Source organism: Moschus berezovskii, chromosome 10 (genome assembly GCF_049115385.1).
Source record: "Moschus berezovskii isolate FMDL1 chromosome 10, NW_MosBer_1.0, whole genome shotgun sequence".
Lineage (NCBI taxonomy): Eukaryota > Metazoa > Chordata > Mammalia > Artiodactyla > Moschidae > Moschus > Moschus berezovskii.
This window is the reverse complement of record NC_142469.1, coordinates 41,660,935-41,678,751: the sequence shown is the minus strand read 5'-3', so window position 1 is coordinate 41,678,751 and position 17,817 is coordinate 41,660,935. Positions and strand designations below refer to the sequence as shown.

General features: G+C 34.7%; 1 protein-coding gene across 3 annotated transcripts in view; it reads right to left on the bottom strand.

Moving 5' to 3' along the window:
- Positions 1–17,817, bottom strand: part of HS3ST5 (heparan sulfate-glucosamine 3-sulfotransferase 5) — a 320,414-nt gene that overhangs the window by 121,043 nt on the left and 181,554 nt on the right. For all 3 annotated transcript variants that reach the window (XM_055433754.2, XM_055433757.2, XM_055433753.2), the window contains one exon: positions 13,830–13,942. The gene's annotated coding sequence lies outside the window, so the exon portion shown is untranslated. The remainder of the gene's footprint in view (positions 1–13,829; positions 13,943–17,817) is intronic.

Here is a 17,817-nt window from a genome sequence, read left to right as displayed (position 1 = left end):
ACATCAACAACCTCAGATATGCAGATGATACCATCCTAATGGCAGAAAGCAAAGAGGAACTTAAAGAGCCTCTTGATAAGGGTGAAAGAGGAGAATGAAAAGCTGGCTTAAAACTCAGCATTCAAAAAACTATGATCATGGTATCCAGTCCCATCACTTCATGACAAATAGACGAGGAAAAATTGGAAGCAGTGACAGAATTTATTTTCTTGGGCTCCAAAATCACTGCAGACTATGACTGCAGCCATGAAATTAAAACACACTTGCTCCTTGGAAGAAAATCTATGACCAACCTAGACAGCGTGTAACAAAGCAGAGATATCACTTTGCCAACAAAGGTCAGATGTAAGAGTTGGACCATAAAGAAGTCTGAGCACCCAAGAATTTATTCTTTTGAACTGTGATGTTGGAGGAGACTCTTAAGAGTTCCCTGGACTACAAGGGGATCAAACCAGTCAATCTAAATTTTCCTACCACCTCTGTGGCCATTCCCTCTCAGTGTTGTTCTTACAGTGATCCATAAGACAAGGTTTATTATTTCTCCACATTGCAGATGCAGAAAATAAGACTAAGAGAGATTAATAATTTGGCCAAATTCAGTTGGCAGACCAGGATTCTATGAAACCCCCAAAGTCCTCCTCCCCTCCAAAACCCAATTCAACAAAATGGATGTGTTCAACAAAAATGTACTGAATACTTGTTTTGTGTAAAATAGCAAAAGAGATGTATACCTACAATCCCTGATTTACTCCAGTGAAAATAACCAGGAATATTGAAAGGAGAGACTGTTTTGCATTTGGCTAGTTACTACCATTAGACTGGCAAAAAGTATTCTGTGTTACATGAAAAAATATGATTGAGTAAACCAGAAAACTTTCCAGCTCTTCTACAGCAATTAGTGTAATTTCATTATTTAGCATAAAATGTGAATGCTCAGGTTCATTAACAGTCAAATCCAGATGCAAATACAAATAGAGAAATAAAATGGAAAACCAAATAGCAAACTCTCATGATTTGCCTTTTGTTGAAATCGATGCCAGTGCTCTCCACTGTAAACAAGTACTGAATTACAGAATTATTGGCCTGAAAGAAATGTAGAAATTATTCGCTCCAATTCTCTCCAATTATTTTTAAGCTTGGGATCCAAAGGAAAATAGTAAGTGTAAGAGATTATCATCATTCTGGTTGACAGTACCTATGAAGGCTGGACCAATTCAACTTCTAAGATAGTCCCAACAGAAATGCTTTCACTTTTCACCAAGTGATAAATATGTTAATGTTCATACAAGTATTTTTTGGCAATAATCCTAAACTGTAATCAATCTAGTGATCAATGTAGGCTGGGTAAATAAAATATGGTATAGGCTACAGTCCACCGGGTCGCAAAGAGTCGGACACGACTGGGCGACAGAACGGAACGGAAGGGAACGGAAATGAAGAAATACACCACGTGGCAGTGATAATGAAGTAAAACTACATACAACCAAGTAGATGAATCTTGAAAACATTATGCTGAGCAAAAGATGCTGTAATTTATCATGATTTTATTTATATAAAGTTCAAAAGAGAGCCTAGTGTAATCCAAGATACCACAAATCAGAAGAATGGTTATTGGAGCTCGGGTGGGAGGTGGTAGATGGAAGGAGACATGGGGTTTGTTGGAATGCTGATGACTTTTGTGTTTTGATTTGAGAACTGTTACACAGACCTGCTCACTCCGTGACCAAGCATTGAGCTGTATACTTATTAGTGTGCATTTTTCCTGTATGTATGCCATACTTCAATAAAATTCCACTCCCTGAAATAATGAAACTTTAGCACTCCTGTTATCAGACTGTACGTTATCAAGAAATTCTCTGGCACACTCAGAAAAATTTATGGAATGTTATAAATCTTAATTCTGCTTAAACTAACATTTGTTTCAGTCATATCAACAAAAATAAATACCTCAATATTGCAAAGTTTGCTAAAGAAACAAATGTGTTTGATGAGAAACAAAAAATACTATTTCTTTTGGCAAGCATTTGTGGGATTGGAGGTAGCAAATGCAAAGCTTCCAAAGTGTTACCAAATTTGTTTAAAAGCTCAGTTTACTCAAGACTCAGAATTTGTGGAGTTGTATTTTTTAAACTGTAGGAATAAAAATAATTGTAACAGAAATAAAGAATCCATTTCTCAAATGTTGCTCTGGTTCTGTCCCAACTGCACATAGTTTATAATGCCAGGCATATAACAAGTATCCCCAAATATTTGCTATATGAATAAAAGTAGAGAACAATGAGTACTCTTTAGAATACATCTAATCAATCTTTATCAAATAAAGGCAAAATGAGTATTTTTTAATATCTGGTAAATAGGAAATAACCTATAATTCTTTATAATTTTAGTAGACAATAATACAGAAGAATGACTGAAAAAATCTCTATTAAAGTACTAATTAATATTATTTACAAAGTACCTGTAAATGATTTATGAAACTACAAATCATGTAGGATAGAGAAGCTTTCTTGCTAAAGAAAAACTTGGAACTTTTTAGAACCTTAGAAAAGCAAAGAAAAAAATCCACCTTTAGAGAAAAACCTGAGAGCAGTATTATTCTCCCTGAGAGTAATCATACATTAAACTGGTGTCGAGAAAACCTTAGAAAATATTAGCTTTCAGGGAAAAACACTTACAATTTATATTTTCTACTTTTAAGTAATATATTCTTACTATGACTCTAAAATCTGCCTAAACCACCATTAACATTTTAAAAGAAAATTCTCTACTTCTTACCAAAAAGAAATAAATAATGCCTGACAACAGCATTAGGGAACATAAACATAAAATTACCTGTTATTAAAAACTGAACACATTTTTCTCAAATAAATATATTACTCAACTATAAAATAGTATGTTTGCCATTCACACTAATGTTTCAACATTATGGTTCAATCTTCTAAAAAGCTGACATGGAAAATAATGGCGTAATAAACTAATTCATCATAATGTGCAAAAGAAACCACTGGAATAAATTGTAATAACCTTTCAAAAACTAGCAGCTTTTAAAAGTATTAATTTCTACTCCAGATAATTGGAAAGGACACCTGGGTGGGTAGGCAATATTTTTTATGGGATTGCTCTGTCAGGAGCTCAGATTGTCTCTGGACTCAGCAATGATCATTTAGCACTAAATGACAGTGAATCTTGCAAAAAGGTCTTCCTAGATGGTGTTTGTCATAAATTACCAAACTCAACTCCCCTCAAGGTCAGCCATATGAGAGGGCAGGTATCAAACGGCCTTCGCCAGGACCTAGCATGGTTCTCGGGTTTCTCGTAAACGGACAATAGTTGTGTTGGCTGCAATAAAATCAACTTAATGGACTGACAACATAAATTACCATCAAACTTTGACAACATCCGTCTCTAGAAAACAACTGGAGAATGCTTTTATAACAAAGCTGAGGAAAATGGATAACAATATGTTTTGTTCTATACTAGATCATAAATATTCTTAACAATGCTAAGTGGGGAATGACTTAATATTAGAAGCCACAATATGTTTTACTTGATGCACTAAAAACAGTATCTAAGTAATATTAAAATGACACTTGCTTTTTTTAAGTAATTGATATATATAATGCAACAGAGAGTGAGTGTGTGTGTGTGTGTGTGTGTCTATGTGTGTTCATTCTAGGGAAGAAGGTTGCATTTGCCTGGCACTGGGTATTTTTAATAAACCTAAACAACTGAAAAGAATATTGATTTCTTTCTAGTTTCATTTTACTTACATAGTCCACTGAATCCACAGGAAAGATAGATTTTTCTGTTCTCACATCACCTTGGATGAATCATCTGAACTTACTTCCTCTATGGCTTGATTTTTCCATTTGTACAGTAAAATAATTATTACACAAAAACATTTTGAAGACAGTGGAATTCATCCTTAGAGGAAGGCACCAAATAAACTCCAAATTAGTAGAGAATCATATTGATAATTTATTAAAACAATGTACTCTAGACAATCAATTCACTGTTATAGAAGTCACTTTGGTAGAAAATTAGCTAAACTAATAAACTGGAAATTTGGAGATAAATTAAATATCATTGTTTTGCTAAATTTTCTTTCGTCATCTAATTTTTACCTCCATTCTGTAACTGTGGCTATTATGATGATGATGATGATGATGATGCATAGTTAGAACTATTCTCTCAGGCATTTTTACAATTTTATTTACTACCTCTTAGAAAGTAGGACTTCACTGTAGATTTTGCTCAAAGAAATTGCTACACTGAGTAAAAGCAAGATCTTCCTTGAATCCAATGACATTTTAGATCATGACTATTGTATGTAATATACAATGAATTTTATGTACTTAATAAAAGTTACCAAACAGAACTTTAAGTTAATTTTGTGCCATTTTCTCCCATATCTAGTCATCTCCTTTTATGCTGTTATTTTTTGCATGATCTCTTCCATTTATTTCTCTCCTTCTAGTCCCACTGTCATTCTGTTCAGAACCTTATCACCTTAGACCTGAATTATTATAGTAGTTTCTTTACTCTTGTTCTCTTTCCACCAATCCTGCCAAATTAATCTTTTGTAAAGCACTATTTTAATTACATCATTCCCCAGCTCAAAATTTTTCAATGACTCCCCACTCCCTGGAGGCCAAAGGCCAGTGTCTTTAGCTAGAATAGAAGACTTTGGGTATCTGGCCTCACTTCCTTTTCCAATCTCATCTTTTCCATTTTCCCTGCACAAACCTTCAGGATAATAAAGGTATTTGCTGCCTGGGCACCTCCATAACAAGCACCTGCCCAGCCGGTGCCATCCATTCTCCCTGCTTAGCCAGTTGCTTTCCTTCAGAAAGGTTTTTCTTCCCACTTCAGCCCAAAGTCAGCACCTCAAGCCATGAAACTGAAACATTCATTCTTTGGTGTTTAACATGACTTATTTCACTGTTGCAATATTACTTAACCTCAGTTTCGATGCTTAATAGTAATCAAGTCTTTTCTCCCTGATTACTTTGTAAAGCTCTTTCAGGGTAGGGGGCATTAGAGTTCTTATTATCTGCTAATCTCCCTAGCACAAACTTATAAAAATAGTTGGCAACCAATAGACATCTGTTTAACAAGTGAATGTACAATACTGTTCTAGGCTTCTTGTAAGATTAGGATGAAAGTTATCCAGTTTTGTTGTAACTTGTAGTATGTAAATGAGGAAGTTTCCCTGAATTTATTAGATGTTTCAATTCTTCAGTTCTTAGTGAAATTCTAGATTATAAAATATAAGCTGGACACATGAGATATTTAATGCTTACCCTGACTTTAATGTAAACATGAGCACTCTTAGAATAAACACAGATTAGTGCATAGTCATTGAATTAGTACTAATTTTCTGGAGATCTCTTACTAACAGAAGCTCGGTAACTTTCAAACAAAAATAAAATTGCTCTAAGAATAAATTCAGAGGAAAAAGATAAATGCAGCAATCCACACCTCAAATACAAATCAGACATATATTGTAGTTTATAATAGTCTATAGAAAAAATGAAAGTGAAAGTCGCTCAGTCGTCTCCAACTCTTTGCTACCCCATGGACTATATAGTCCATGGAATTCTCCAGGCCAGAATACTGAAGTGAGTAATCTTTCCCTTCTCCAGGGGATTTCCCAACCCAGGGATTGAACCCCGGTCTCCCACATTGCAGGCAGATTCTTTACCAGGTGAGCCACAAAGGAAGCCCACAAGGGAAGTCTATAGAAAGATCATGGATTTTGGAACTTGACAAGACCTGAGTTGGCAGCTTGGTTCTGATACTTAGCAGGGGTGCTATCTTGAGTCAGTAATTCAATGTCTTGAACCTCAAATTTCTCACAAGGCAAATGGGAATATTAAAATTCAATTTGAATTGGAAAGAAAGTAAAACTGTCACTGTTTGCAGATGATATAATAGTATGTATAGAAAATCCTAAAGATGTCACAAAAAAACTATTAGAACTAATTAATGAATTCAGTAAAATGGCATGATACAAATTAATATACAGAAATTTGTGGCATTTATACACATTAAAAATGAACCATCAGAGAAATTAAGAAAACAATCCCTGTACATAGAAAACGATAAAACACTAGTGGAAGTAATCAAAGAGGACACGAATAGATGGAGAAATATACCGTGTTCGTGGATTGGAAGAATAAATATTGTAAAAATGAGTATACTACCCAAAGTAATTTATACATTCAATGCAATCCCTATCAAGCTACCAACAATATTTTTCACAGAACTAGAACGAATAATCTCACAATTTGTATGGAAATACAAAAACCCTCGAATAGCCAAAGCAATTTTGAGGAGGAAGAATGGAACTGGGGGAATTAACCTGCCGGACTTCAGGCTCTACTACAAAGCCACAGTCATCAAGACAGTATGGTACTCGCATAAAGACAGAAATATAGATCAATGGAACAAAATAGAAAGCCCAGAGATAAACCCACGCTCCTATGGACACCTTATCTTCGACAAAGGAGGCAAGAATATAAAATGGACAAAAGACAGTCTCTTTAACAAGTGGTGCTGGGAAAACTGGTCAGCCACTTGCAAAAGAATGAAACTAGAACACTTCCTAACACCATACACCAAAATAAACTCAAAATGGATTAAAGATCTAAATGTAAGACCAGAAACTATAAAACTCCTAGAGGAGAACGTAGGCAAAACACTCTCCGACATAAATCACAGCAGGATCCTCCAAGACCCACCTCCCAGTATATTGGAAATAAAAGCAAAAATAAACAAATGGGACCTAATTAAAATCAAAAGCTTCTGCACAGCAAAGGAAACTCTAAGCAAGGTGAAAAGACAGCCTTCAGAATGGGAGAAAATAATAGCAAATGAAGCAACTGATAAAGGATTAATCTCCAAATTATACAAGCAGCTCCTGCAGCTTAATTCCAGAAAACTAAGTGACCCAATCAAAAAATGGGCCAAAGAACTAAACAGACATTTCTCCAAAGAAGACATAAAGATGGCTAATAAACACATGAAAAAATGCTCAACATCCCTCATCATCAGAGAAATGCAAATCAAAACCACAATGAGATACCATTTCACACCAGTCAGAATGGCTGCTATCCAAAAGTCTACATGCAATAAATGCTGGAGAGGGTGTGGAGAGAAGGGAACCCTCTTACACTGTTGGTGGGAATGCAAACTAGTACAGCCACTATGGAGAACAGTGTGGAGATTTCTCAGAAAACTGGAAATAGAACTGCCATATGATCCAGCGATCGCACTCCTGGGCATACACACCGAGGAAACCAGAATTGAAAGAGACACATGTACTCCAATGTTCATTGCATCACTGTTTATAATAGCCAGGACATGGAAGCAACCTAGATGTCCATCTGCAGATGAATGGATAAGAAAGCTTTGGTACATATACACAATGGAGTATTTCTCAGCCATCAAAAAGAATGCATTTGAATCAGTTTTAATGAGGTGGATGAAATTGGAGCCAATTATACAGAGTGAAGTAAGCCAGAAAGAAGAACATCAATACTGTATATTAACGCATATATATGGAATTTAGAAAAATGGTAACCTGAACCCTGTATAAGAGACTGCAAAAGAGACATAGGCATTTAGAACAGTCTTTGGAACTCTTTGGGAGAGGGTGAAGGTGGAATGATTGGGGAGAATGGAATTGTAGCATGTATATTATCATAAGTGACCAGTCCAGGTTCGACGTATAAATTTTCCTCTGTTCAAAAAAAAAAAAAAGAGTACTGGAGTGGCTTGCCATTGTATAATCTTATTCAAAAACACTATCCTCCATTACAGTTGTGTATGTGTGTGTATGTTTGTAGATGCATAGATAAAAGTCTGTAAAATAAAAAAAAAAAAAGTGTGAGGGCCAGTGAATGGTCAGACCCTAGGTCTGTACTGCCCACAACGAGCCACACCTGGCTATTTAAATTTAACTAAAAGCAGATAAAATAAAAAAAAAAAAAAGAAAACAATCCAATTTACCATTGCATCAAAAAGCACAAAACATCTAGGAATAAATCTAACCAAAGAGCTAAAAGACTTGTTCTGAAAGCTACAAGAAAATGCTCAAAGAAGTTGAAGACAACACAAACAGAAAGGTACCCCATGTTTATGGTTTAAAAGAATTAATATCATTAAAATCACCGTATTCCCCAAGGCAATCTATAGATTAAATGCAATCCCTGTCAAAGTACTAAGGTATTTTTCGCAGAACTAGAACAAATAATGATAAATTTTGTATGGAAACACAAAAGACTCCAAATAATCAAAGCAATCTTGAGAAAGAAGAATACAGCTGGCGGTTTCATGTGCCCTAATTTCAAACTATACTACAAAGCTACTACCATCAAAGTAGTGTAGTGCTGGCACAAAAAGATGCATAGATCAATGGAACAGAATAGAGAGCCCAGAAACAAGTCCATACTTATGCAGTCACTCGCGTGTGACATCGGAGGCAAGAATAAACAATGCAGTAAAGACAGCCTTCCTCAATTAACGGCATTGGGAGAACTGAATGGCTGCATGAGAAAGAATCAAACTGGACAACTTTCTCATACTATACACAAAAATAAACTCAAAATAAGTTAAAAACTGAAATGCAAGCCCTGAAAACATAAGAATCCTAGAGAAAAACATAGGGAGTACACTCTTTGACACTGGTTTTAAAAATATCTTTTTTTAAGATTATTTTCCCTAAGGCAAGGGCAACAAAAGCCAAAATAAACAAATGAGACCATATCAAACTAAAAACCTTTCACACAATGAAGGAAACTATCAAAATGAAAAGGCATTCTACTGAATGGGAGAAGATATTTACAAATGATACATTTGATAAGAGGTTAATATCCAAAATATACAAAGAAATTATACAACAAAAATCAAAAACACAACAACACAGTTCAAAAACGAGCAGAGAACCCAGATAGACATTTTTCTAAAGAAGACATACAGATGACCAACAGACACATGAAAAGATGCTCGATATCACTAACCATCAGGAAAATGCAAATTACAACCATCGAGATACCACTTCACACCTGTCATTATGGTTATTACCAAAAAAGACAACAAATAATAAGTGTTGGTGAGGATGTTGAGAAAAGGAAACATCTGTTCTCTGTTGGTGAGAATGTAAATTGCTGCAGCCACTATGGAAAAGAGTTTGGAGGTTCCTCAGAAAACTAAAAACAGAACTGCCATATGACCTAACAATTTAACTTCTGGATATTTACCTGAAGAAAACAAAAGCACTAATTTGAAAAAATACATGCACACCAATATTCATGGCAGCATTATTTACAACAGCCAAATATGGAAGTGACTTAGGTATCCATCAGCAGATGAATGAATAAAGATGTTGCATAGACACACACACACACACAGGAATATTACTCAGCAATTAAAAAAATGAAGAAATCTTGCTATTTGTGATAATATGGGTTGATCTGGAGGATTTTATACTAAAGTAAAATAAGCCAGACAGAGAAAGACAATTACCATGATTTTACTTATATGTGGAATCTAAAAAGAAAAAAACCAACAAAACAAACAAGCACAACAAAACAAAATGAAAGCAGATGTTTAGATACATCCATTGGGTTGCCAGAATGCAAGGTGATAGAGGTGGGTAAAATAGACGAAGGGGATTAAGAGGTACATACCTCCAGTTAATAAACTATGGGGATATAATATACAGCATAAGGAATGTGGTCAATAATGATAGTTTTGGGAATAGATGGTTACTAGACTTATTGTGGTGATCATTTCATAATATTCGCAGGTGTCAAATCACCACATAGTAAGCCTGAAGTTAATATAACATTGTATTTCAATTATATTTGAACTAAAAAAAACTTCAAAAATATCCACTTAATTTGAAAAATCTGAAATGATGAACTCTTTTGAGATGGTTATTAAGATGATGAATTTAAAGTTCCTAGGGCACCTAGCCCAATACTTGGCACATCAATAAATGGCAGCTATTATTATTATTTTGTCTTCAGAATTTTCTTTTTAATTACCTCCAATCTATTATGGAGTCAACTGGCTTCCTAACAAGAGTCTAAAAGATTTGAGCTTGCATTTACTAGTTTACTAATCTCTTTATTAACTTCTCTGAACTTTCAATTATATAAGGATATATGGTGAAAAAAAATGTCCTTGCAGAGACATTCTGAAGACTGTAATCTATTTTAAAGTGTCTAGCATAGAGCAGGCCCTCTATGAATGGAAGATAACATAATTCACATGAGTCTCCTCTGAAATGAGTACCATCCTACTATGTATTGAGGAACCCATGTGTATGAATATTTTTTAAGTAATGGAGGTAGAAAAACTTTTCTCTGTTATATTCTGGTACTTTTCAGAAAAACATAATTTGGAATTATGAGAAATTATTTTTAAAATAATATTCTTATAGTGACTTATAGTTTATGAAATACTTTTATAACTTAAGACCTTAAAAATATTCCCCAAATTAGCAATTTGTTGCTGTATTATTGAAATCATTATCTTTACCCATTCTACCAGAAAGGTGCTTAACAATTAACAATAATGCTAAACTGCAAATATTAAGGATACTATTTCAGAAAAGTTCAATATGTTATCATCATAGGCCTAGAGTTTTAGTAATACTTGACAGTTGATACTGGCCAGATGAAACTGAATAGTTTCTAAACTGAAAGCTATCATTATAGCTTTTTCATATCAGCAGTAATCTTGGAAGTCTCCTCTAGGTAGGCTTTCATGAAAGACACTTATGAAAGTGGTTTATTAATTTCTCTTTGACTTCTTGAATACTAAGCAAAGTATCAGCTAGGTTAGCTGTTCTCCATTTTAACCTATTAAAAAGCAATAAAAAACAACAACAACTGGAAGATGCTTTCTGGAACACAGCATATAAATAAAAGAACAGAAAAAATGTGGGTAACTTTCTTAAATCTAAATAAATGTATTATGTGAGATTAATGACTTGTTGTCTGAACTCAGTAGGCATGCAATTTAATGTTCAGAAATGGAAAGCACCTCACAGTCTTATAAAACTGAGCTGTTTTTACTATCATAATAACTGAAGCACATGCTTAATAACTCATCAAATACATTTACTTTCTTCAACATCTTCAAGGTCAAAACCAGACATCAGGTACAACTTGAGTGCCATTAATTCCTCTGAAAATCTTTTGAAGGGATTGTTTCAAGAAGCAGCAGACAGGATCCCATTGAAGCCCATAGGATGCTTTAGGTATTTGGGAGCTGGGCACTTACTTTTTAAAGCTTCTATTTTAAGGACAGTATTATTCTTAATCCTCCAAAGAAGAAGCTTGCCACACAAACACCAGAAATCAGACTGTTGCATATGGATGTCTAGTTCTTAGTTTAGTGATTACGGCCGTTATATCTACATTTTAGGACATGATAACTGCCACTTGGAGGGCTTCTCTGGTGACTCAGTGGTAAAGAAACTTCTTGCTAATGCAGGAGACACAGGTTCAATACCTGGGTTGGGAAGAGCTTCTGGAAAAGGAAATGGCAACTCACTCCAGTATCCTTGCCTGGGAAATCCTATGCACAGAGGATCCTGATGGGTTATAGCCCATGAGGTTGCAAAAGAGTCGGACATGACTTGGAACTAAAACAACTGCCACTTGGTAACTGGTAACTGAACAGCATTGGGTCAGCATTGGTACCAGAGTCATCTTTTCTAAATCTGCTCCCAGAGTCCCTCCACATGCATGGTTATTTCTTCATGTTTGGTCTTTGCTTCCTTTCAGTGTTTCTACCTTCCTCCCATCACCCACTAGGAATTTCAAATCATTTGGGGATTTCTCCACTGTTTCAATGTTTATCTTTACCAGATCTGTAACTATATGTCTATAATATCAGTGATAATTTCAAATATTTAAATCCTCCTAACAGTGTCATGGGATGAGGAAACCAAAGCATGAAGAGGTTTTATGATGTGTCTGAGATTTGGTGTCAAAACATAGTCCCTGCCTAATAACTCTGAAGTGAGCCCTTGCTTCACTGCCATTACTGTGTTATCATTCGCTTGGTTCTTTAGACTTGTGTTGGAAATTCTTCCTTGCCAACTGTGTGATTTTTACAATATGTTAAACTCTCTGAATTTTAGCTTTCTTGTCAGTAGGGTGACGAGATTCAAGGATTTATCAATCATCTATTACATCCTAGCACAGAGCTAAGTGCTATAGCACAAACGAAGAAACAGCGACCAAGGAATTTTGGCAGTGAGAAGAATAAGACTTGTTGATAATTTCCTAGAAAATAGAGAGATTCCAAGAGAGGCTAGTCTGCCAAGTTTAAAGAGCTCTTTGTAAATTCTTCAAAATAATTTCAATTAGGCTAAAACAATTTTAAAATTCACAAATTTTATAGTTTACTCTTAAGTAGCACATTCTACCAAACCACAAAGTGTTATTTTTGTAGACAATGATACCGTATCCAACCTACATTATTACATGGGGTGAGGAAGGGACCATGGAAGAGCCAATTTTATAAGGAATCTAGACATGAGAAGTTAAAAAAATGTGTTAGATGTTTCTGCTCTGTTTCATCATTTGAATCATCTAGATTGTAAAACATCCTAGAATAAGAATAGCCACTTCACATTTTCTCCATCTTCTTTGCTGCCTTGGACTAGACAAACTTGTTGAGTAGAATATGGCTTAAATTATAAGGATAGAGAACAATACATTTTATATTATCAATATGAACTAGTCACCAGGCACCTGTGTGAAACAGGTGGAAAGTAAAAACCGTCAAGGGTTTAGGATCTAACTCTTGGTTCTCATTCTGCTTCTTCTCTCAATTTTAGGTAGTAACCTGACTGTTAAGGGTCACAAGGTTTCCAGTTTTTAGAATATGAATTATGCCATCTATCTGCTAGTATTACTGATAAATTAAATGAGATGAACTATTATTGTATATACTAATAAGTAATGCTTTTTCGAGTGTTTGATATGTATTAGACACTATTCTAAGATTTTCTCTATTAGGTCATTGAAACTTTACAACTTAAGGAGATGGGTATATTACTATTATTTCTATTTTGGAGATGAGAAAATGAAAACGTAGAAATTTTTTTTTTTTTTTAATCTTGCCAAGGTCACACAGTGAGTATTTGACTGAGCAGGAACTCAAGCTCAGGCAGTCTGGGCTCTTGACTACTTTTTGCCGCCTTACTCCATCACAGTAACTCTCTATAAGTCCATTTCCCCTGGTCCTGGTCTCTGGTACAAAATGCAACAGATTTTGCCTCTCCAGAAATAAAAAGCTACACTGAGGACAGAGGATAAATACATGAAGAAGGGAACAGTCATACATGATACAAGTTGTATGCCAGAGGAGAGGTATGACTTCTAGGCCTACAGATGTTTGAAAGGAAGGAAATAATTGGGATGGGTAATCAGCAAGATATTCCCATGTAGGTAAAAGTTGACTTAGGTCCTAGAGGGAAAACAGAATCAAAACCAGCAGAGGGGATCCAGGGGAAGTTATTTCAGATAGTTGGATGGCAAAGACAAAGGCCTTTTGTGCTCAGGAACCACAGAATCAGGAGGCAGTTGAAAGTCATTTTGGAGAAAGTTTTAAAAGCCTAGAGAGGAGACAGGACCTCTCACTGAAGAGCCACCCTGCTATTCTGAGTGGCTGTGTGCATATGTGTGAACATCCAAGTCCTGCCAAGTAGTGCTTTCAAAAGGCTGATGAGACAGCAGGTGTATATGGATGGGAAAGCTAGACAAAGGATTGCAGGAGCAAGCAGAAACCCTGGGTACACATACCTACATTCAGATGCTTCCAGTTACTCCAGCGATGATTATCTGGTTGGTGAATATTCCATGGCCTCTCCACACCTACTGCTGTGCTTTTGGCCTGTCCCTCACTCTGTTAGTACCTAAGGGTAGAGACAGAGGCAGAGTGATCTTCCAGTTAATCTTTTTTCTTTCTCTGCTCCTTAGCTGTGATAAAAATCAGTGTTGGAAGAAGCATATTAGGTATGATCAGAGAATTTCATTTTTTAAAAATAGTACTTCCAGTCTTTTTATTAAATGATTTACTGATGAAGAACAGGGTTCATATTTGAGCCTGACCCTGGAATATGCAAGTGCTAGTTCCCTTTGATCAGAGATGCACTTGTAAATTGGGGGCTACCCACATGTACTTTCACTTAATGTTCTTGTTTCTGATCTGGCTGCTATGGATTTTAGGTTGAGGGTGGTTAAATGTACTCTTTTTTAAAATGCTATATATTGTATATCTAATGGATCTTTTTACAACCATATGATGATTAGCCATCAATCATTCTTACCATTGCTGCTACTTGAATATATTAAGCAATTGCTGCTTCTTCCTAAGTTGGATATATATTGATAGATTACCAGGAGACTTGAATAGACATGCAGAGTACATGTTTGGCTCTAAAGTGTTGTATTGGAAAAATGAAAAAAGAAAGTGATGGGAAAATGAAAAAGATTGCAATGAAACAGACTTGTGATGCCAAACTCCTCTTTAAAAAGCAATAGTTCATTGTCATTTCAGGCTATTATTGAGAATGAGTATGAAGTCTAAATAGACTAGGAGCCCAGTCCTAATACATCATTATCACTAATATGTATTTGGTAATAGTTGACATAGATTGTTTTAGTCCAAAATAGCCAGAATATCCATCTTTTACGTGGGTCCTTTGGATGTAAATATACTTAGAGTGCAAAGCACACACACATACAGCCCTCTTTCAAGGAAAGCCAGACTTTAAAATTTTATATACTTGGCTAGTAGCCAGCTACCAAATCTACTCTAGTTCTTCTCTGATTAACACACTTTCATACATTATTTCCAGTTTTCTACTTGAATCCTTGTCAATGTTTCCCTTCACAACCCCAATATCACCCAAATAGTTCTGGAGAAACCAGAAAGTGAGTAGAAAAAAGTTCATTCAGCTATTTTAGGACATGGCACACATCACTGGTATCCATTTATTAGCAAAAAAACCCCCAAAAAACAAAACTGCTTCCACTGCTCATGAGAACTTCTTGGTATGTTCAAACACCTGCTGAGATCTTAATATAAAACAAAACAAAACCTCAACTACTCTCCTAAATTTGTTTGATAAACCAGATTTCTAAAGTTCCCAAACAAACAGAAATCATTATAATTATGAATAATTAACATGCTAAACTCAAGAGGGCACTCAACATTCATTACACTGTAGAGTTCGTCCCCTAAGGGTATACCTTCAATTAGTTCAGTTTTACAATGGAAGAAGAATGTGACAATCAGTAATTGCAGGTACTTAGTACAAGGAACAAAATGAGCTAACTTGCATTTAAATCATCCTGTCTCAGTCAGCAAAGGCCCTGCTTTCTTTTAGATCCTTAACATTTGTACTAATTCCAGAACATAGAAAAGCAATAGGTAATAGAAAGAACATACTGCCTTCAAAGATGTAAGTAGATGCACTTCAGTTTTATCAGCTATTCTAACTGAGTAGGTGAAAGGAGAAGGCAAGATATAACAATAAATGAATTTAAAATAGAATCTTGCAGGTATTTTTTGGCTGCACTGCACGGCATGTAGGATCCTAGGTTCCAAAGCAGGGATCGAACCTATGCACACTACATTGGAAGTGCAGAGTCTTAACCACTGGACCACTAGGGAAGTCCTAAAAGATGTTTTCTAAAATATATCAATGTATTTATTCACTCAATTTACAAACATTTATTAAGCACTTAATATGTATCAGGGTAAACGTGCTAAATGATAGCTACATTGTCCTGAAAGAACCAGCCAATGTGGAGAAAAGGGAACCCTAAACTGTTGGTGGAATGTAAACTGGTACAGCCATTATGGAAACATTATGGAGATTTCCCCAAAAAACTAAAAATAGAACTTCCACATGATCCAGCAGTTCCATTACTGGATATATAAATGAAGAAGACAAAAATGCTAATTTGAAAAGATATATGCACACTAATGTTTATAGCAGCATTATATATTTATAGTAGCCAGGATACAAAAGCAATCTAAGGGTTCATCAGCAGATGAATGGATAAAGAAGGTGTGGTACACACACACACACACAGATCCAGGCTTAGTGAAATAAGTGAGATAGAGAAAGATAAATACTGCATGATATCACTTATAGGTGGAATATAAATAAATAAAAAGAATGAATATAGCAAAGCAGACACAGACTTATGGATATAGAAAACTAGTGGTTGCTAGTGGAAAAGGGGCAAGAAGGGGTATTAAGAGGCACAAATTACTATGTATAAAATAAATGATATAAGATATATTGTACAGCACAGAGAATATAGCCAATATTTTATAATAACCTTAAATGGAGTATGACCTATAAAAATATTGAATCACTATGTCATATTTCTGAAACTAATACAATACTATAAAGTATTAGTTGCTCAGTTGTATTTGACTCTTTGCAACCCAATGGACTATAGCCCGCCAGGCTCCTTGGCCCATGGGATTTTCCAGGCAAGAATGTTGGAGTGGGTTGCCATTTCCTTCTCCAATAATATCATAAATCAACTATAATTAAAGGAAAAATAAAGACTGAAATGTAAGAAAAAGAATTAGCTGATGATTTATTTAAATATACATTTTTATATACAAATTTGATTATATCAATACATTTGTATATTCCTACAAATATAAAGTTTGAAGTATAACTATTTACAAACTGAAGCTATTCAAAGTGTTATTCCTCACATCCAACTGTAAATGAAATTATTATATACTGTTTTAATTAAAAATTAAATCACAAAATTATTTAGATTTTCTTCATCAGAATCTCATCTATACAAATTGTAAAGAAAAAAAAGGAACAAACACCAAAATATATCCATTTTCTTTTTCAGTAATAAATGTTACTACAATTATTAGGGATTTTCTTAGGCATTTATAGAACTAAAATATAAGTCAAGTTGAAAATGGTTTAGCAAACAGTAAATACACTTTTGCATGTAAGTATATATTTTTGCTCTGATTCAATATTAAATTCACAATCGTGACCCAAGAAAGGGTTATCTTTATTAGCAGCCACTTTGGGAAGAAATATTCTATCTTACGTTAATGTAGAGGAAAGAATTCATTAAAAAAGTGATACAAGTGGTTTTAGAGTGATAAATCTCAATTTACCAATTCCACTTTTAATGATTAGTTGCCCAAGTCTTGTATTAATTAAAATGGTTATTCTAAATGCTTATATTTAATTTAAACATAATTAGCTAAACCTCAGTGTTACTGCCTCATCTATTTTGAAATTAATTTATAAAACAGCTCAAACACTGCTGTAAGGTTTTGATACAAAAGAAATCAAAACCAGTCTCCATCTTTTGTTGGTTTCAATTGTGAACCCATAGTGAGCCACTTGTATTAGGTATGACTGAGGGGTCTCTGGCATGGCTAATGTAGTAGAATCAAATATTGATATGCCATTGATGTTTCTTGTATACATATAACATATAATTAACTTCCTAAGCAAAAATACATCTGTTGTTCCCAATATTAATATATTCTCATACCAATGTTTGCAGACTTTTCTAATATTTTATTAAAACCTGGGCTTTCTGCTCTCCAATGAATAATTATAGTTGGGGGAATCTGTTTCTATAATTCTCTAATATTAGTTCAAACCAACTGCATCCTTCTCCCTCACCCTGACCTTTTAAGAATTTAATTCAGAGCAGGCTATAAAATCTGACTCAGCTTACACATCAAATAAAATTGTATAGAATATTTCTCATCTTTTCA